The 21,295-nt window shown below is 49.1% G+C and overlaps 1 non-coding gene across 1 annotated transcript; it reads right to left on the bottom strand.

Annotated features, from left to right (window-relative positions):
• Positions 1–20,897: 20,897 nt before the first annotated feature.
• On the bottom strand, positions 20,898–21,031 carry LOC112544182 (small nucleolar RNA SNORA76). Its single transcript, XR_003087504.3, has one exon. It is a non-coding gene; the product is annotated as a small nucleolar RNA SNORA76 (small nucleolar RNA).
• Between the last annotated feature and the right edge of the window lie 264 nt (positions 21,032–21,295).

The raw sequence follows: 21,295 nt of genomic DNA, 5'->3' as shown, positions 1-21,295 counted from the left end.
GCCCAATTGGATATAAGGGGCAGAGAGGAGGGGGTTTGCTTTAAGGCATTAGTTAACTTTGACACCTTTTTGTGAAAGGGAAGAGCCATCCTAGCAGGGGCTATGGAGGAAAGGACATCAAACAAGTAGTCCATTTGTTCTTCCAACTCCTCTGCCTGCAGGCTGAGGTTTAATGCAACCCTCTTCAGTCACTCCAGGTTCCCATAATTATGAGAAGGAGGAGGAGGCTGGTACTGCGGATTCCATGGGGCCCATTGATGGTACAGCAGGTTGATTCTCTTCATCCACATGGACTAGAGAGGGGTCTTTTCCCCTGAAGCCTCAAGCACTGGAGGGGATTGAGTTGTTGAGGCCACCAACTTCTCCAATGCTTCCGGCTCTGAGTGAGCAGGTTGGGAGGACTGAGTGAACTCCTGTGGGGATCAAGGTTACCTCAGGGCTTAGAGCCAGGGGGCAAATTTTGGTGCTAAAGACATAGATGCCACTGAAGGTCTGGGAGGCCACCCCACTAATACTGAGCCCTTTTCTGTGCCAGAGCCATTTCTGGAACTGCTGGTACCCAGCAACCAGGATCTACTGGAGTAGCAAGTTTGCATCTGGTGGTATCCATGGTTGTGTCTGGAGGAGGAATGTTTCGAGTGGCACGTGCACTTCTGTGGGGATCCGCAGTGCCTGGCAATGCTTGGATCCACAACGGAAGGTGATCTTAGCAAGGGTATTTTAAATAATCTGGAGGGTAGAAGACCAAAGAATATTTCCACACAACGTGCACACAACTCTAAGACGGTACATGGCGTTTGTTGCTCCTTACACATAGTTTGTACTCTTATCTATTGAAAAGGTTACTTATGTTGTGCTTGCTCTTTATGTTGTGTTGAAGCATGCTAAGTCAGTCTTTGTTTTGTTTCATTTGGGAATAACTCCTAAACTGGAAGATAAACCTCTGGAAAAGTTTAACGAGACTTTCACATAATCAAATTACAGAAAACCTCTTCTCTAAATCACATTTCTCCCTGTCAATGTATATAGCAGAGGCACATTTTAAGCAACCCTCCCCCAACTCTACCCTTTATTCTTCAAACCACCTCTAACCACAAGCTACCAGATCAGAAGGGTTTCAACTCACAGCCACATCACACTGAGGTCCTTTTACCTCAAACCTTGCCTGGTGCTCACAAGGTAATTTTTCTTCCTACCAAAACCACATACAGGTCGCTGCCTCTTTTTATCTTGGTGACTCTTGTTACAAAAGAATCCTTATGCAGTCTGTGCTGCTGAGCTGTGTTATCATTTGTAATAATGAGACATGGCCTGCACACTAGGGCTGTGTCTACACTGGGCCACTTATTCCGGAAGATCAGCCGCTTTTCCAGAATAAGCTGCGAGCTGTCTACACTGGCCCTTAAATTTCCGGAAAAGCAACGACACTCTACTGTACAAAATCAGCCGCTATTCCGGAAAAACTACGCTGCTCCCGCTCGGGCATAAGTCCTTATTCCGGAACACTGTTCCGGAAAAGGGCCAGTGTAGACAGCCCAGTAGTCTTTTCCGGAAAAAAGCCCCGATCGCGAAAATGACGATCGGGGCTCTTTTCCAGAAAAGCGCATCTACATTGGCCACACATGCTTTTCCAGAAAAAGGGCTTTTCCGGAAAAGCAGCCTGCCAATGTAGATGCTCTTTTTCTGGAAATACTTATAACGAAAACTATTCTGTTTTAAGCATTTCCGGAAATTCATGCTAGTGTAGACACAGCCCAGGGGTATGTCTACACTACAGCGCTAATTCAAACTAACTTAGTTAATTCAAACTACCTTAGTTAATTAGTTAATTCAAACTAAGCTAATTCGAATTAGCGCATCTAGACTTAAAAACTAGTTCGAATTAGCATTTTCCTAATTCGAACTAGCGCGTCCACACTGATTGAACACTGGGGCGTACTTAAGGGCAGCTGAAACCGGTTACGGCAGGGCATCAGGTCAGTAGTTGCTTTTTGTTGCTGCTGTCTGAGGCTATCTGAGGCTCGTGCTTAAAGGGACCCCCCTGGACAGCCGCTTCACAGCATTTCCGCTTGCTTGCCTACCTCGCCGAGGGACAGAAAAACGTTTTTCTCTGCACCTGTCTGTGTTGGTGCTTCCCTTTGGGGACGCTGCCGCAGTTGGCAACATGGAGCCAGAGCTCGCCCTGGGCTTTCTGGTGCAGTTTTTGGACTTGCTGCTGCAAGCCTGCCAGCAATGGCTAGAGGCTGCCTGGCACCACCTGGTGCACGTCACCCCCCTACCTCTCCACCTGGCCTCCCTGGGGGCCGCAGAGGAGCCGCAGCAGCGCTCGGACGCATCTGGCGTCTGGACACCAGCAGCGACTGGTGGGACTGCATCGTCCTGGAGCGATGGGAAGACAGACAGTGGACCCAGAACTTCAGTATGAAGAGGGACACCTTTCTGGAGCTCTGCGAGTGGCTCGCCCCTGCTCTGCGGTGATGGGACACTTGCATGAGGCCCGCCATCCCCCTCCAGAAGCGTGTGGCCATCGTCCTCTGGAAGCTCTCCACGCCGGACAGCTACCGATCTGTCGGGAACCAGTTCAGCGTGGGGAGATCCACCGTCGGAGCAGTGCTCATGCAGGTACGGCATCCACCGGCCACTGGGCTGGGGGGAGGGGGGCTGCAAGGAAGGGATGGGCCGCCCCAGGGAAAATGGGGGGGGGGGGAAGAAGGTGAAAGGGCCCCGCACTGGAGGGTTTGGTCTGTCCCGGCCGTACTACATGCCGCCCACAGGGGTTGCTTCTGGGAGTGGGGTGCGGTGCAGTGCCAGGGAACGAACACTCCCAGGCGCCCCAGTGATTTGCGGTTTGCTGTGTCCCTCTGCAGGTGGTCAAGGCCATCAACCGGGTGCTGCTCCGCAGGGTGGTCCACCTCACCGACCCGGACGCCGTCATCCGGGGATTTGGCGCCCTCGGATTCCCCAACTGCGGGGGGGGGGGCAATCAACGGGACGCACATCCCCATCCGTGCCCCGGAACACCAGGCCTCCCAGTACGTCAACAGAAAGGGGTACTTCTCCGTGCTCCTGCAGGCCGTGTGACACCACCGGGGCCAGTTCATGGACATTAATGTGGGCTGGTCCGGCAAGGCACACAACGCACGGGTGTACTGGAACTCCTCCATGTGCCAGAGGCTGCAGGCCGGGACCTTCTTCCCCGACCGCCACATCAGGGTTGGGGACGTGGACATGCCCGTGTGCCTGGTGGGGGATGCAGCCTACCCCCTACAGCCCTGGCTCATGAAGCCGTACACGGGGCACCTCAACCCCTCCCGCCAGGCCTTCAATGCCAGGCTCACCAGGGCCCGCATCATGGTGGAGGGGGCCTTCGGCCGACTAAAAGCCAGATTTAGGTGCCTCCTCACCTTCCTCAACCTCGCCGAGCACAATATCCTTCCCGTGGTGGCAGCATGTTGCATGCTGCACAATTTGTGTGAGAGAAAGGGGGAGGCTTTCCTGTCAGCCTGGATGGCTGAGGCTGAGCGCATGGCTGGCCCCGGGAAGCCCAGCGGGGGGCCGTCCAGATCCGGGAAGCCCTGTGGGAGAGCTTCCAGGTGGAGGAGGAGGACTCCTCCCTGCATGCCCCACTGGGGCCTTCTTCCACCCTCCCCCCCTTCCCCTCCCTAATCCCCCTTCCTAATGTCAAATAAAGACACCTGTTTTGCCAACAAAAATCTCATTTTTATATTACATAACTGGGGTGGGGGGAGGGAGGAGTGAGGGTGGGAGAGGGGAGGGTAAACCTGGGAGGAGGGAGCTAGAAGGGGGAGGAAGGGGAGGAAGGGAAGGGAAAGCTCAGGCTTGGGGGTCCTGCTGGCTCTCCCACCTCGCAGCACTGCAGGTGCGGGGGCGTCGGGGGAGCGGGTGTGGAGGGTGGGGCAGGAGGGATGGGGGGGTGCAGAGGAAGTGGGAGGGGGAGGAGGGGTGGGAGGAGGAGCGAGAGCTGGGACGGCCACAGGGGTCGGTGCAGGAGGAGGCAGGAACCTGTCTACCAGGGTCTGGAGGTGGCCTCTGAGGGCATGGCCTTGCTCCTCCAGTGCCTCCAAACTCCGCTGCTGCAGCCGCAGGTCCTCCCGGACCCAGTGGTCCTGGGTGTGGAGCTGGTGCTCCAGGAACCGCAGGCACCGCCGCTAGTACTCCTCCTGGTTCCTGGTGCACCTGCTGGCCCGGGCGCGGGTGGCTGTTGCAGGCGGGGTGGTGCGCCCTGCAGTCCCAGGTGCTGCGGCTGTGGTGAAACAAGAGCAGCGGTCAGTTCTCCCTGGGGACAAGGTGGGTGAACCCCAGCCCCCCTCTGTAAGGCCAGGGCCCCTGCATGACACCCAGCTGCTGTTCCATGGTGGGCAAGGCCCAGGCGCACAGTCCCTGGGCTCCCTCTCCCCCTACCCCTCCATACACATAAGGGGAGCATGATGGTACTCACATGTGGAGGCCTCCCCGGCCTCGGACGACACAGGCGATGTGCTCGGTGGGGTGCCTTGGGGGTCCTGGATCCTGGGCAGGCTCCTTGCAGGCTCCTGGCTCTCAGCGTCCTCCTGCTCCTCCTCTGTGTCAGGGACGGGGCCCTCTGCCCCAGGGTCGATCACCACCAGGGGGACATGGATGGTGTGAGCCCCCAGGACGCGGTCCAGGGCCTCAAAGTGGGGGCAGGCCTCCGGGTCGGCCCCTGGCTGGCAGACCCGGGAGTAGGCCTGCCGCAGGTTCTTAATTTTTCAGCGGACCTGCTCCCGGGTCCGCATGTGGCCTCTGGCGGCCAGGCTGTCAGCCATGCAGCTGTAGACGGCCGCATTCCTGTGGCTAGTGCGGAGATCGTGGACATTGGAGGCTTCCCCCCAAATCTCGATGAGGTCCACGATCTCCTCACCTGACCAGGCGGGCGCCCGCCTCTTGCGGCCCCGGCAGGCTCCTGCGAGCCACCAGCCTGGTCCTGGGAAGAGGCGGAGGGCTGGGTGGCAGCGGGTGGCTGGCTCATGGCGTGCCAGGTGCAGGGTCTGCTGGCTGGGTGCTGGCAGACTTGCAACTGGCTTATCACTGTAGCCAGACTGTGGCCCTTTAAGGGCTACGGGGCCGGAAAGGGGGCAGAAGAGTTTCCCTGGTGTTGGCCAGAGTGGCCACCAGGGAAAGCTGGGGAGGGCTAGCCTCCCACTAGTTCGAATTAAGTGGCTACACAGCCCTTAATTCGAACTACTTAATTCGAACTAGGCATTAGTCCTCGTAGAATGAGGTTTACCTAGTTCAAATTAAGCGCTCCGCTAGCTCGAATTAAGTCCGAACTAGTGGTTTCTATGTGTAGCGCCTATCAAAGTTAATTCGAACTAACGTCTGTTAGTTCTAATTAACTTTGTAGTGTAGACATACCCTAGGTTCCCACATATCTTGTATACCCTCCCCACGGATATGTTGTCCTTAGAACTTGAATTCTCTCTTCAGGGCTAAAGTGGCTTGTTGGCCTTTCATATCATCTTCAGAGCCAACTTTACCCTTCACTCTCAAGAACCAACTTTCCCATAGGTCTCTTACATTTTCCATTCATCTAAGGTGCCATGGGTCTCTCTATTTAACCCTATATGTGTGCTACCACTTACGCCCAATATGTAACTGTTTCCAGGGTGGAAACAAGAACAGGGAAAGAGCTTCTGCGAGTCTACTGTCTAAAGAGGAATTTATTACCCTTCTCTATAGATCTGGAATGTGAACCTAGGCATCCCAAAAGACTGAACATAGATGCTGCTGATAGATTTATGTGAGGTCCTATTCCTTACTGAAGTTTCCCTTCAAATCCTATAAGAGTAAGGCCAAATTTACACTAGAAAAGGTATGCTGGTATAGAAAAAAAGTTCTTTAGCTGGTATAGCTTATACCAGCTTTCTGAACAAAATAAGCTATCCCAGCAAAGAATTTTATGCCAGTATAACTACATTTACATTAGGACTTTTGCCAATATAGAAATATCACCAAAAATTACACCTCTAACAGACATTATACTGGCAAGTATATGTAGACTAGACCTATTCTAAATCTATATCTGAACTAAAATCTCTACACAAATTCACATGGAGACAAAATTTACCAATAAGCCCAGGAGAGGAAGATTCATAGCCCATTCCAATCTGCCACCCCCAGAAACATTAATATTAAGAATATAAGAACGGCCATACTGGGTCAGACCAAAGGTCCATCTAGCCCAGTATCCTGTCTACCGACAGTGGCCAGCACCAGGTGGCCCAGAGAGGGTGGACCAAAGACAATGATCAAGCGATTTGTCTCCTGCCATCCGTCTCCAGCCTCTGACAAACAGAGGCCAAGGACACCATTTTATCCCCTGGCTAATAGCCTTTTATGGACCTAACCTCCATGAATTTATCCAGCTTCTCTTTAAACTCTATTATAGTCCTAGCCTTCACAGCCTCCTCTGGCAAGGAGTTCCACAGGTTGACTACACGCTGTGTGAAGAAGAACTTTCTTTTATTAGTTTTTAAACCTGCTACCCATTAATTTCATTTGGTGTCCTCTAGTTCTTCTATTATGGGAACTAATAAATAACTTTTCTTTGTCAGCCCTCTCCACACCACTCATGATTTTATAGACCTCTATCATATCCCCCCTCACTCTCCTCTTTTCTAAACTGAAAAGTCCCAGTCGCTTTAACCTCTCCTCATATGGGACCCGTTCCAAACCCCTAATCATTTTAGTTGCCCTTTTCTGAACCCTTTCCAAGGCCAAAATATCTTTTTTGAGGTGAGGAGACCACATCTGTACACAGTATTCAAGATGTGGGCGTACCATAGTTTTATACAGGGGCAGTAAGATATTCTGGGTCTTATTTTCTATCCCTTTCCTAATAATTCTTAGCATCCTATTTGCCTTTTTGACCGCCGCTGCACTCTGTGTGGAAGTTTTCAGAGAACTGTCCACGATAACTCCAAGATCTCTTTCCTGATTTGTCGTAGCCAAATTAGCCCCCATCATACTGTACGTATAGTTGGGGTTATTTTTCCTGATGTGTATTACTTTACACTTATCCACATTAAATTTCATTTGCCATTTTGTTGCCCAATCTCTCAGTTTGGTGAGATCTTCTTGGAGTCCCTCACAGTCTGCTTCTGTCTTGACTATCCTAAACAGTTTGGTATCATCTGCAAACTTTACTACGTCACTGCTTACCCCTTTCTCCAGATCATTTATGAATAAGTTGAAAAGGATTGATCCCAGGACTGACCCTTGGGGTACACCACTAGTTACCCCTCTCCAATCTGAAAATTTACCATTTATTCCTGCCCTTTGTTTCCTGTCGTTTAACCAGTTCTCAATCCAAGAAAGGACCTTCCCTCTTATCCCATGGCCATGTAATTTACACAAGAGCCTTTGGTGAGGGACCTTGTCAAAGGCTTTCTGAAAATCCAAGTATACTATATCTACTGGATCCCCCTTGTCCACATGTTTGTTAATTGGAGATGTGATGTGGCTATATGGTATTATTGAGGTAAATACTGAGGCAAGATTTTAAAAAGTTCAGGGTCCAGATTGTCAAAAAATGTCAGCACCCAATAGCTCCCACTTTGGCACCTAAATACATATTTAGATTTTCAAAAGTGCTCCGCACTCAGTAGCTCCAGTTATGAAAAATCTGCTCCTAGATCCACAAGAAAAGAATTCATGGTTTCACTGCCAAAATATAAATGAAAAGGGTTGTTAGTCTGCATGATTCAGAACAGGAACAGCTCACTAGAGTCAGGATGAAATACACATAGACATAAACATGTTGGTAAATACCAAGGCGGGAGTGGGATTGTTTAGAACAGTGCTGCTTCAACTTTTTCATGCTTCTGAGCATTCCATCAAAATGTTCTACTAATGACACCTTCAAGGCGAACAAGTAAGTGCTAACAGGGAGTTTAGAGAGGGAATTCTCCAGGTAGAGGAGAAGCAGATACAGGACTCTTGAGGGAAGTGTGTGTTGTATTTGGGGCTTTCTTGCTGTGAGCTGAGCTTGTGATTAAGTCTCTGCTGATTGGCTGAGCCTTGGTAGGGGGAAGGACTTTCAGGCAGTTCAGGGCTTTATAAAGCAGTGAGCAAGCGACCAAGGAGCTTGCGAACAGGACAGCAGGGATGGATGGAGATAGGTCTGCGGTTGTTACCTGCGCAGCGTGTGCCATGTTTGTCTTCCTCCCGGAAGAAAGAACGGATTTCATCTGCACTAAGTGCAATCTGATAGACATTTTGGAAGAAAAAATTAGAGGACTGGAGGCCCAAGTGTCGACCCTACACTCGATTAGAGAGGATGAAGACTTCCTCGATAGAAGGCACCATTTAATCTTTCAAGCACGGCAGGCGGAAGAACCGGAGAGGGCAGTACGAGACCAGGAAGAAAACTGGCAACATGTAACTTCTAGAAGGGGAAAAAGGCCAGCACAGGAATCTCCCAATGCTATAGAAGTAAGTAATCGCTTTCAGGCTCTCTCCACAGGCTCTGCAGTGGTGAATGCTTTGGAAGGGACCTCACAAGGAAGAAGCCACAAGGGAACACCATCTACTGGAAGGCATGGGATGCGTAGTCCTAGGGATGGGTGTTCCACGACCACCACCCCCAAAAGAAGATGATGGGTGGTGGTGGTCGGGGACTCCCTGCTAAGAGGGACTGAGCCATCCATCTGCCGTCCGGACCTGGAATCTCGAGAGGTGTGCTGCTTACCGGGAGCTCAAATTCAGGATGTGACTGAGAGTCTTACCAAACTGATCAAACCTTCGGATCACTACCCTTCCTGCTTCTCCACGTAAGAACTAATGATACAGCCAAAAATGACCTTGAGCGGGTTACTGCAGATTATGTAGCTCTGGGAGGAAGGATCCAAGAATTCGGAGCACAAGTGGTGTTCTCGTCCATCCTCCCTGTTGAAGCGGAAGGACTGGGCAGGGATCGTCGAATTGAGGAAGTAAGTGCGTGGTTGTGCAGGTGGTGTCGCAGAGAGTGCTTTGGTTTCTTCAACCATGGGACTCAGTTCCGGGCACAAGGATTGTTAAGAAGAGATGGGATCCACCTAACCAAGAGAGGAAGGAGCATCTTTGTGGGCAGGCTTGCAAACCTAGTGAGGAGGGCTTTAAACTAGGTTCGTCGGGGGACGGTGACCAAAACCCTGAGGGGAGTGGGAAAGTCGGATACCGGGAAGAAATGCAAAGAGGAACGAGCAAGAAAGGAGGACCCCTGATTCAAATGGAGAAGATAGGGTGATCAACTGGTTATCTGAGGTGTTTGTACACTAATGCAAGAAGCCTGGGCAACAAACAGGAAGAACTGGAGGCCTTGGCCCAGTCTAAGAAATATGATTTAATTGGGATAACAGAGACTTGGTGGGATGACTCACATGACTGGAGCGCTGTCATGGAAGGTATAGACTGTTCAGGAAGAACAGGCAGGGGAGAACACTATGGGTGTGTCTAGACTACATGCCTCCTTCGACGGAGGCATGTAGATTAGCCAGATCGGAAGAGGGAAATGAAGCCGCGATTAAAATAATCGCGGCTTCATTTAAATGTAAATGGCTGCCCCGATCTGCCGATCAGCTGTTTGTCGGCAGATCGGGGGAGTCTGGACGCGATGCCCCGACAAAGAAGCCTTTCTTCATCGACACAGGTAAGCCTCGTGAAACCAGGCTTACCTGTGTCGATGAAGAAAGGCTTCTTTGTCGGGGCATCGCGTCCAGACTCCCCCGATCTGCCGACAAACAGCTGATCGGCAGATCGGGGCAGCCATTTAAATTGAAATGAAGCCGCGATTATTTTAATCGCGGCTTCATTTCCCTCTTCCGATCTGGCTAATCTACATGCCTCCGTCGAAGGAGGCATGTAGTCTAGACACACCCTATGATTGCTCTGAACTCCAGTATATATAGAGAGAGAAAAAGCTGTTGAAAGTCAATGGGTTAAGTTCAGAGGTGCAAACAACAGCAGTGATGTTGTGGTTGGTGTCTGCTACAGGCCACCGAATCAGGTGGATGAGGTAGACGAGGCTTTCTTTGGACAACTGAGAGAAGCTTCCAGATTGCAGGCTCTGGTTCTCATGGGGGACTTTAATCACCCTGACATCTAATGGGAGACCAATACAGCAGTACACAGGCAACCCAGGAAGTTTTTGGAGAATGTTGGGGATAACTTCTTGGTACAAGTGCTCAAGGATCCGACTAGGGGCTGTGTGCAGCTTGACCTTCTGCTCACAAACAGGGAGGAACTAATAGGGTAAGTAGAGGTGGGTGACAGCCTGGGAAGCAGTGATCATGAGATGGTAGATTTCAGGATCCTGACCAAAGGAAGAAAAGAGAGTAGTAAAATACACACCTTGGACTTCAGAAAAGCAGATTTTGACTCCCTCAGAGACCTTATGGGCAGAATCCCCTGGGGTGCTGACATGAAGGGGAAAGGAGTCCAGAACAGCTGGTAGTACATAAGAACATAAGAACGGCCGTATTGGGTCAGACCAAAGGTCCATCTAGCCCAATAGCCTGTCTGCCGACAGTGGCCAGCATCAGGTGCCCCAGAGAGGGTGGACCGAAGACAATGATCAAGCGATTTGTCTCCTGCCATCCTTCTCCAGCCTCTGACAAACAGAGGCCAGGGACACCATTTCTATCCCCTGGCTAATAGCCTTTTATGGACCTAACCTCCATGAAATGATCTAGCTTCTCTTTAAACTCTGTTATGGTCCTAGCCTTCACAGCCTCCTCTGGCAAGGAGTTCCACAGGTTGACTATTCGCTGTGTGAAGAAGAACTTTCTTTTATTAGTTTTAAACCTGCTACCCATTAATTTCATTTGGTGTCCTCTAGTTCTTTTATTATGGGAACTAATAAATAACTTTTCTTTATCCGCCCTCTCCACACCACTCATGATTGTATATACCTCTATCATATCCCACCCCATTCTCCTCTTTTCTAAACTGAAAAGTCCTAGTCACTTTAACCTCTCTTCATATGGGACCTGTTCCAAACCCCTGATCATTTTAGTTGCCCTTTTCTGAACCCTTTCCAAGGCCAAAATATCTTTTTTGAGGTGAGGAGACCACATCTGTACACAGTATTCAAGATTCTCCATGAGTATATTTTGTTACCTCCCTATCTAGTCATTATGTTTGCAACAGGAATATTGTTGTAATAATAAAGGTTCTTTCTTTTCTTTTTATTAACCTGGCAGTGGTTAATTGTGTGCCTGGATTTTTATTTTAGGGGTAAGATTTCCCAAATGATCTTTCCCCTGATTTCTTTATCAACATTTGGGTGGTGGCAGCAGAAGTTTTATTCCCAAGATCTAGGTTTTTAAGATCTTGGGGAGAAGTTTATACCAAAGCCTGGTAGATAAGGCTTTGGGGTACACTTGCTGGCCCCCACTTCTGCATTTATCATGCCAGAGTGGGGAAGGAGCCATGACACAGGTCTCATTCTTATGGGCAATCTACATGCTGCTGTCACTCTCCTGACTATCACCATATCCCAGTCGAGGCACATGCACAGCAGAAGGAGTGTCTTCTAGCCCAAGGGTGAGGATCAGCCACCTTATACGTCGCCGACTGACCAATCCTCATCCTCCCCTGATGAGGTGGTTTTTCCATTGGACATGTTTCCTCAGGACGACCTGAAGCAATGTCAGGAACTTTTTAAGCGAGTTGCCAAATCTCAGGAGGTACAGTTGACGGAGGTGCAGACCAAGTAATACCATCTGCTGAAAAATCTCCACCCTCAACAATGCTAGAAAATCGCTTTTCTCACTGATGAAGTGATTATGGAGGAAATTTGGTAGACTCCAGCTTCTACAGTACCAACGAGCAAACGGGCTGACAAAAAGTATATTGTCTCCTCCAAGGGCCTGGAGTTTTTATTAAATCACTCACAACCGAATTCTCTAGTGGTGGATGCGGCCCAGCACAGGGCCAAGACACTACAGTACAGAAACACTGGGACAGACAAAGACCCCAAAAAATTAGACATCTTTGTCAGGAAGGTATATTCATCAGCCACTCTACTCCTGTGCATTGCAAACTATGCTGCCCTGCTTTCTAATCATAATTTTGAGAATTATTTGAAATTGATGACACTCGCCCAATACCTCCCTGATTTCAAGAAGCCGCTCTTGAAATCAATTGTACAGGAGGGCTACACATCGTCCAGGGCAGGACTACAAATCGCCTTAGATGTGGCAGATACAGCAGCACGTTCCACAGCTACAGCGATCTCTCTGAGAAGATCATCCTGCCTGGCCACAGCTGGAGTCCCCAAAGAACTGCAGAGCAAAGTAGAGGATCTTCCGTTTGATAAACAGAAGCTGTTGCGGACAAAAAGGATGAGGTCCTCCACTCAAGGAAGGATTCACGCACAAACTTGCATAATCTAGGGATGTATACTCCTCTCTTTAGATACAAGAGATATTACCCATACCAGAAGAGATACGATTATCAGTATCAAAGGCAACAACATCGCCCATACGACCAATCTCACCTGAAACAGCATCCTCAGTGCAGACAAGCTCAACCAGTCTGCGTGACCAATCAGCCAGCTGCAAAGCAGCAGATTTGACTCCTTGGTCAAGAGCGTGCAGACAGCTTACGTTATTGGGACACAACATCAGATCCCTCTCCTGTTTCATAGAATCATAGAATACTAGGACTGAAAGGGACCTTGAGAGGTCATCGGGTCCAGTCCTCTGCCCTCATTGCAGGACCAAGTACTATCTAGACCATCCCTGATAGACATTTATCTAAGCTACTCTTAAATATCTCCACAGATGGAGATTCCACAACCTCCCTGGACAATGTATTCCAGTGTTTAACCACCCTGACAGTTAGGAACCCTTTCCTAATGTCCAAGCTAAACCTCGCTTGCTGCAGTTTAAGCCCATTGCTTCTTGTTCTATCCTCAGAAGCCAAGATGAACAAGTTTTCTCCCTCCTCCTCATGTCCCCCCCCCCCCCCTCAATCTTCTCTTTTCTTAGCTAAACAAACCCAATTCTTTCAGCCTTTCTTCATAGGTCATGTTCTCTTGACCTTTAATTATTCTTGTTGATCTTCTCTGGACCCTCTTCAATTTCTCCACATCTTTCTTGAAATGCGGTGCCCAGAACTGGACATAGTATTCCAACTGAGGCCTAACCAGCCAAGAGTAGAGTGGAAGAATGACTTCTCGTGTCTTGCTTACAACACACCTGCATCCCAAAATCATGTTTGCTTTTTTTGCAACAGCATCACGCTGTTGACTCATATTTAGTGTGTGGTCCACTATAACCCCTAGATCCCTTTCTGCCATACTCCTTCCTAGACAGTCGCTTCCCATTCAGTATGTGTGAAACTGATTGTTCCTTCCTGAGTGGAGCACTTTGCATTTGTCTTTATTAAACTTCATCCTGTTTACCTGAGACCATTTCTCCAATTTGTCCAGATCATTTTGAATTATGACTCTATCCTCCAAAGCAGTCGCAACCCCTCCAAGCTTGGTATCATCTGCAAACTTAATAAGCATACTTTCAATGCCAATATCTAAATCGTTGCTGAAGATATTGAACAGAGCCAATCCCAAAACAGACCCCTGAGGAACCTCACTTGTTATACCTTTCCAGCAGGATTGAGAACCATTAATAACTACTCTCTGAGTATGGTTATCCAGCCAGTTATGCACCCACCTTATAGTAGCCCCATCTAAGTTGTATTTGCCTAGTTTATTGAGAAGAATATCATGCAAGACCATATGAAATTCCTTACTAAAGTCTAGGTATACCACGTCCACCGCTTCTCCCTTATCCACAAGACTCATTATCCTATCAAAGAAAGCTATCAGATTGGTTTGACATGATTTGTTCTTTACAAATCCATGCTGCCTGTTCCCTATCACCTTACCACCTTCCAAGTGTTTGCAGATGATTTCCTTAATTACTTGCTCCCTGGCACAGAAGTTAAACTAACTGGTCTGTAGTTTCCTGAGTTGTTCTTATTTCCCTTTTTATAGATGGGCACTATATTTGCCCTTTTCCAGTCTTCTGGAATCTATCCCAACTTCCATGACTTTTCAAAGATGATAGCTAGAGGCTCAGATACCGCTTCTATCAGCTCCTTTAGTATTCCAGGATGCATTTCATCAGGCCCTGGTGACTTGCAGACATCTAACTTTTCTAAGTGATTTTTAACTTGTTCTTTTTGTATTTTAGCTTCTAAACCTACTCCCTTCCCACTAGCATTCACTATGTTAGGCATTCCTTCATCAGACTTCTCAGTGAAGACCGAAACAAAGAAGTCATTAAGCATCTCTGCCATTTCCAAGTTTCCTGTTACTGTTTCTCCCTCCTCACTGAGCAGTGGGCCTACCCTGTCTTTGGTCTTCCTCTTGCTTCTAATGTATTTATAAAAAGTCTTTTTGTTTCCCTTTATTCCTGTAGCTAGTTTGAGCTCATTTTGTGCCTTTGCCTTTCTAATCTTGCCCCTGCATTCCTCTGTTGTTTGCCTATATTCATCCTTTGTAATTTGTCCTAGTTTTCTATAGGTCTCCTTCTTTATTTTTAGATCATGCAAGATCTCTTGGTTAAGCCAAGACAGTCTTTTGCCATATTTTCTATCTTTCCTACCCAGCAGAATAGCTTGCTTTTGGGCCCTTAACAATGTCCCTTTGAAAAACTGCCAACTCTCCTCTGTTGTTTTTCCCCTCAGTCTTGATTCCCATGTGACCTTACCTATCGGCTCTCTGAGCTTACCAAAATCCACCTTCCTGCTTATGGCCATTTTACCATCATTGGGCCAGTATAACATTGGACCAATGAGTTCTGGAACTTGTGGCATCCGGCATCCTGTTTACCTCCATTCCTCCCACCACCCCACCAATCCCAGTTTCCTAGGCCTCATGATCAATGAGCAAAAATCCATGTTGGGACCGATTCAGACCATAAAGTTCATAGGTGCTCATCTCAATTCGATCTCGGCATGAGCATACCTACCTGCTGAACGATTTCAAGTGATACAAGACCTGTTAACTATCCTGTTGCACACCCCTGCGGTGTCAGTGCTCACCTGTTTACAACTGGTGGGCCCTATGGCCGCTACCACATTTGTGGTGCACCATGCACGGTTATACTTTCGTTATCTTCAGCATTGGCTGGCATTGGTATTTATTCTGACGAAACACAGTGTCCAAAAATCAGTAGTTCCTCCGGCTCATGTTTGCAGATCCCTATTGTGGTGGACCAAGGTGCACGATGTTATGGCAGGGGTACTGTTCCATCGTCCACAACTGATGAATCAATTAACCACAGATGCCTCCCTCATCAGTTGGGGAACACATATGAATGGCATGAGGGTACAAGGCAGGTGGCCTGCAGCAGAAAGGGCTCTACACATAAATCTTTTAGAGCACAGAGCAGTCTTCCATGCATGCAAGCATTTCTATTCTCACATAGCCAGAACCACTACCAGGGTATTGACCAACAACATTGTAATGATGTATTACGTGACTCGACAAGGAGGAGCATGTTCACGATAGCTTTGTGCAGAAGCAGTCCGTTTATGGAATTGGTGTATTCAAAACTATGTTACCCTAACTGCGTCTTACTTACCTGGCACCAGAAACGTTGTTGCATACTTGTTGAGCAGGCATTTCCCTCACGATCATAAGTGGGAGATACGCGCAGATATCCTTTGAGAAATCTTCCGCCTCTGGGGATTTCCTCGAATAGACCTATTCACCACCAGTGACAACACAAAGTGTCGTCACTATTCCTCCAGGGCAGGCATTGGCAAGGAGTCTCTGGGGGACGCGTTTCTGATCAGTTGGAAGACATCCCTACTCTACGCATTTCCTCCAACTGTGTTCATAGCCAGAGTACTAGAGAAAATCAACACAGACTCTACACGAGTAATTCTCATAGCCCTGGCGTGGTCGAGACAACCGTGGTATCCATTCCTTCACCTAATGTCCATACAACCATCCTACCTTCTCCCTCCTCTACCAGACCTGCTCTCTCAGAATTGGTGCTCTCTCCTCCATCCCGGGCCAAAGTCTCTACATTTAACAGCCTGGTTCCTGACTGGTTCAAGGCATCTGAACATTTCTGCTTGGAGCAAGTAAAAACTGCCTTAATGCATAGCAGAAGGGAGTCTACAAAAGTCATTTACCTTGCAAAATGGCAAAGATTTGTGGTCTGGTGCTCAGATAATCAAATTGACCTATATACCTCTCTCCTCCATCAGATCCTGGAGTACGTCCTTCACCTGGAACCAACGGGCCTTTCTTTCTCTTCTTTGAAAGTACATCTAGCAGCAATTAGTACTTTTCATCACTCCATAGAGAGGGTGCCAGTATTCGCTCACCCAACTACTAAATGAAAGGTTTGACAAACCTCAATCTCCCACGTAGACCACCACCTCCCTTCTGGAATCTGGATCTGGTGCTGGATACCTTAATGTACCCTCCCTTCAAGCCATTGGCCACAATATCACTCCACATGCTTGAAATTGGTTTTTCTGTTAGCAATTACTTCTACGCATAGAGTTAGTGAATTGGCCATCCTGATGGCAACGCCTCCATTTACATTGTTCATCAAAGATTCAGTGATTCTATGATTACATTCTGCCTTCATTCCCAAAGTGTGTTCAAAGTTTCACAGCATATTGCCCACTTTCTATCCAAAACCTCATTCTTCTCCACGAGAAGCTCTTCTCCATACTCTTGACGTATGCCGAGCTCTTGCTTTTTATATTGACAGAATCCGACAGTGGCGTAAGACAGATCGTCTGATAGTATCAATTGTGTAATGATCCAAGGGCAATGCCTTATCCACCCAATGTATCGCAAAGCTTATAGTGACATGCATCACCACCAGCTATTCATTCAAAATAAATCCCTCCAATCCCAAACAAGAGCTCATTCAATGATATCAATGGCTACCTCTACAGCCTTCATACAGGAGTCCTATTGAGCGATATCTGTCAAGTGGTTACATGGTCATTGAATGCTACATTCATGAACCATTATGCCATTATATAACGGTTGGCCGCGGACTCCGCTGTGGCTTCAGCAGTACTTTTGGTCATTGATAAACCCTGACTCCGGAGTGTATTCTGAGTATTGCTATGTAGTCACCTACAGTGGAGCACCCATGGGGACACCACTCAAAGAAGAAGTTACTCACCTTGGTGCAGTAATGATGGTTCTTTGAGGTATGTGTCTCCGTGGGTGCTCCACGTCCCTCCCTCCTCCCCGCTCTGGAGTCTCGTCTTCATTTGTCATTGCAGATAACTGAGTGGTGAGAGGAACTGGCAGGAGCTGGACCGTGCACAACAGCAAAGAGATGCGAATGGTGCGAGATGCTGACTGTGCATGCATGGTCTGGCTGACTACGGCTATTGAAAGTCTCTGACCTGCGGTGCCGGGACAAGCCCGACACCTACAGTGGAGCACCCACTGAGACACACATCTCGAAGAACCATAATTACTGCACCAAAGTGAGTAACTTCTTTATTTTGGCCCCTTCCGCACTTACGGAAAAGGTCGTAAGTGCGAGGGGTTGTAAATCAGGCCATCGTAAAGCAGGGGCCTCCTGTCATGTCAGTGAGATTCAACCACTAATGGCTGATAACCTACTAGCGTATGTCTACACTGCCACCCTAGTTCGAACTAGGTTGGCTAATGTAGGCGTTCGAAGTTGCAAATGAAGCCCGGGATATTTAAATATCCTGGGTTTCATTTGCATCTTGCCGGGCACCGCCATTTTTAAATCCCCGTTAGTGCAGACTCCGTGCCTGTGGCTACATGCGGCACTGAGTAGGTATTTCGAATTAGGTTCAGATATATTCAAAATGGATCACACGTGGTATTCAAGCCACAGTATACAAAATAGTAACTGTGGGTATGTCTACACTAGAGCGCTAATTCGAACTAACTTAGTTCGAATTAGTTCATTCGAACTAAGCTAATTCGAACTAACACTTCTAGAACTTAAAACTAGTTCGAATTAGCGTTTTGCTAATTCAAACTAGCATGTCCACATTAAGTGGACCCTGAACAGGGCTTAAGGATGGCCGGAAGCAGTGCCGGCAGGGCATCAGAGGAGGACTTAGAGCGAGGAGATGCTGTCTCAGGCTAGCCGAGGGCTGTGCTTAAAGGGTCCCGACCCTCACCCCGGACAGACACTTCTCAGGGGTGCCCCGCTTGAAAACCAGTCCTGGCTTGGAGTGCCCGGAGTGCCCACACTGGGCACATCACAGCACTCGGCCATCAGCCCGGCTGCACTTGCCACAGGCTGCCATCTGGGGAGAGGGGGCAATTGGGGGGCTGCAGGAGAGCTTCCACCCCCAGAAGCCCACAGAGCCAGCCCAGTCCTCCCCATCGGTGGCTCGTGCCCCATTCCTCCCTCAGCTCCTTCCACTTACCCTTCCCTAGCCCCTTTTCTTGATGTACAAAATAAAGGACAACTGTGTTCAAAAATGGAATCTGTCTTTATTGAACAAAACTGGGGGAGACTGGGAAAAGGAGGTGGGAGAGGGGAAGAGAGAGGCTGGGAGAAGGGAGGGCAACTAAAATGATAAGGGGTAGGGAACAGGTCCCATATGAAGAGAGGCTAAAGAGACTGGGACTTTTCAGCTTAGAAAAGAGGAGACGGAGGGGGGACAGGATAGAGGTCTCTAAAAGCAGGAGTTGGGTGGAGAGGGTGCATACAAAAAAGTTCTTCATTAGTTCCCATAAAGAAGGACTAGAGGACACCAAAGGAAAGGAATGGGTAGCAGGCTTCAAACTAGTAACAGAAAGTTGTTCTTCACAAAGCAAAGAGTCAACCTGTGGAACTCCTTGCTGCAGGAGGCTGTGAAGGCTACAACTAGAACAGAGTTTAAAGGGAAGTGAGATCAAGTCATGGAGGTTGGGTCCATGGAGTGGTATTAGCCATGGGGTAGGAGTGGTGTCCCTGCCCAAAGTTTGTGGAAGGCTGGAGAGGGATGGCACGAGACAAATGGCTTGGTCACTGGCTCCGGTCCATCCCCTTCAGGGTCCCTAGGTTTGGCCGCTGTCGGCAGACAGGCTACTGGGCTAGATGGACCTTTGGTCTGACCCAGGATGACCATTGTAAGCTCAGGGCTCAGGGTCAGGGGTCTCAGTGGACCACCTTGATTTTCATGCACTCCTGCTCCTGGGTGGCCTGGCTGACAGCTCTCCTGCCCTAGACGGCCACCTTCCTGTGCCTAGTGCGGAGATCGTGGACGAGGTCCACGATGTCCGCACTAGCCCAGGCGGGTGCCCGCCTCCTGCGGTCCCGGGCAAGCTCCCGGGAGCTGCCAGCCTGGTCCCGGGAAGAGGGAGAGGGCTGGGGGGCATCGGGTGGCTGGCTCGATCCGTGCCAGGTGCAGGGTCTGCTGGCTGGGTGCTGGCAGGCTTGCACCTGGCATGGGCACCGTAGCCAACCCGTGCCCCTTTAAGGGGTCCGGGGCCGGGAGGGGGGCATAGAGTTTCCCTGGTGTTGTCCAGAGTGGCCACCAGGGAAACCTGGGTAGCCTTAGCCTCCCACTAGTTCGAATTAAGGGTCTATACAGCCCTTAATTCGAACTAGCTAGTTCGAACTAGGCTTAATCCTCGTAAAATGAGGTTTACCTAGTTCGAACTAAGCGCTCCGCTAGTTCGAATTAAATTCGAACTAGCGGAGCGCTAGTGTAGCGCCTATTAAAAGTTAGCTCAAACTAACGTCCGTTAGTTCGAACTAACTCTGTAGTGTAGACATACCCTGTAAGCCTTATTCCACTGGATCCTAGCAGCCTTATAGTCTGTCTCAGATCTGGGGTTGGCAACCTTTTCAAACCAAAGAGCCAAACTACATCAAAATTCAGAATTCAGAACAAGTGGTCAACAAAGAGCCGTATAAGAATGCCCATCTGCATGACTGACAATCAACAACTTAATATTATTGATAATTGACATGATGATTAATAATAGCATAAATGAAATTTGTACTCAGACTTTATTTAATGGGACTGCTGCTTCATCTTTTTGTATATTTCTTTGATGTTTATATCATAAGTGGTCTAATCTAGCTTCATGTATGCATTCAGGCAGTCTCGCTAGGGAGCTAGGGTTGAGTGAATGAGAGGCAGGGTAGAAGGTTTGGGTGTATATGCTGGGTGGGGAGGGCTCTGGGGCCAGAATACCTTACTTGGGCTGCTGTGGGGCATGCCCCAGGATCAGGGCTGGGGACAGGATGCTACCCAATTGTGGTCTTGTTGGCCCTAACTCCAGCACACAGAGCAAGCTGCCCACCACCAGCATTTTCCCTAGGGCTGGAGGTGCTGCCAGGGTGGGAGCAACTCCAGTGCCCTGCCTCCTGCCTAGTTGCCCCCAGCATGGGTGGCTTGCTCTAGAGCTACACCACAGCCTGACTCCAGCTCACCACTGGGGGAAACAGCACTGTGACTGGATTGACTGCCCTCGTTCCTGCTTCTTCTGGGGGTATAGAGCCATCTGCCACACCAACTTGCCCTGGGACCCATGGTGGCTAGTGGCTGCACAGGGTGCAGCAGCTGGCTGGGGTTTTGGGGGGGGTGTGATGGGGGTCTGGGCATGAGGGAATCATCCCATTTGGCCAATGGGAGCAGTGGGGAAAGCCTCCATACAGTGTGTCTGTGCTTGCTTTGTCATTCCACTGGGGGCTTTCTCTCCCCACCAGCAGAAAGATGGTGCTGGTGCTCCAGCCTCTGTGGCAAGGAGGGGGACACAGGTGGGACTTGAACCCACAATTCCTGGCTTCAGAGGCTGATGCCTTATCCATTAGGCCACCCTGGCTCCTGCCCCTGCCTAGTGGGACGATTGGGTCAGTTTAATAATTGTCTTGAAGTGAGCTCTTCGAGTTGCCCTGATACCAGCCTGTTGCTCGCACTTAAAAGTAGAGCTTAGGTTTTAGCCAAGCAGCACCGATTATGAACAAGCTTTTCCTCTCACACCACTGCTTAGTTGGTGAAGCCATCAGAGGGCATTGCGCTTGCTCAAAGGCAGTGCCGTGCAGCTCAGAAATGAAACCAGCCCAGACATTTTGCTGCTGTTTTAGTCAATGTTCTTCCCCTGTTTACAAGTGCAGGTCAGCAGGCACTGGGGCTTCTCTGGGTGGGAGCTCTCCAGTGACTGCAGCAAAGCACCGGCTGGCTCCTGAAGTGCCTGCAGGTTACAGAAGCCCAGTGAGGTTTGCAGTATTTAAGTCCTCCTGCAACTGTCCAGACTTTTTCTTAAAAAACTGCACATGTCCCATATTTTCTTTATCCTCCC

Source organism: Pelodiscus sinensis, chromosome 5, assembly GCF_052426305.1.
Source record: "Pelodiscus sinensis isolate ZL-2025 chromosome 5, ASM5242630v1, whole genome shotgun sequence".
Lineage (NCBI taxonomy): Eukaryota > Metazoa > Chordata > Testudines > Trionychidae > Pelodiscus > Pelodiscus sinensis.
Note: the sequence above shows the minus strand (reverse complement) of the source record. Positions and strands in the feature narration are given on the sequence as shown.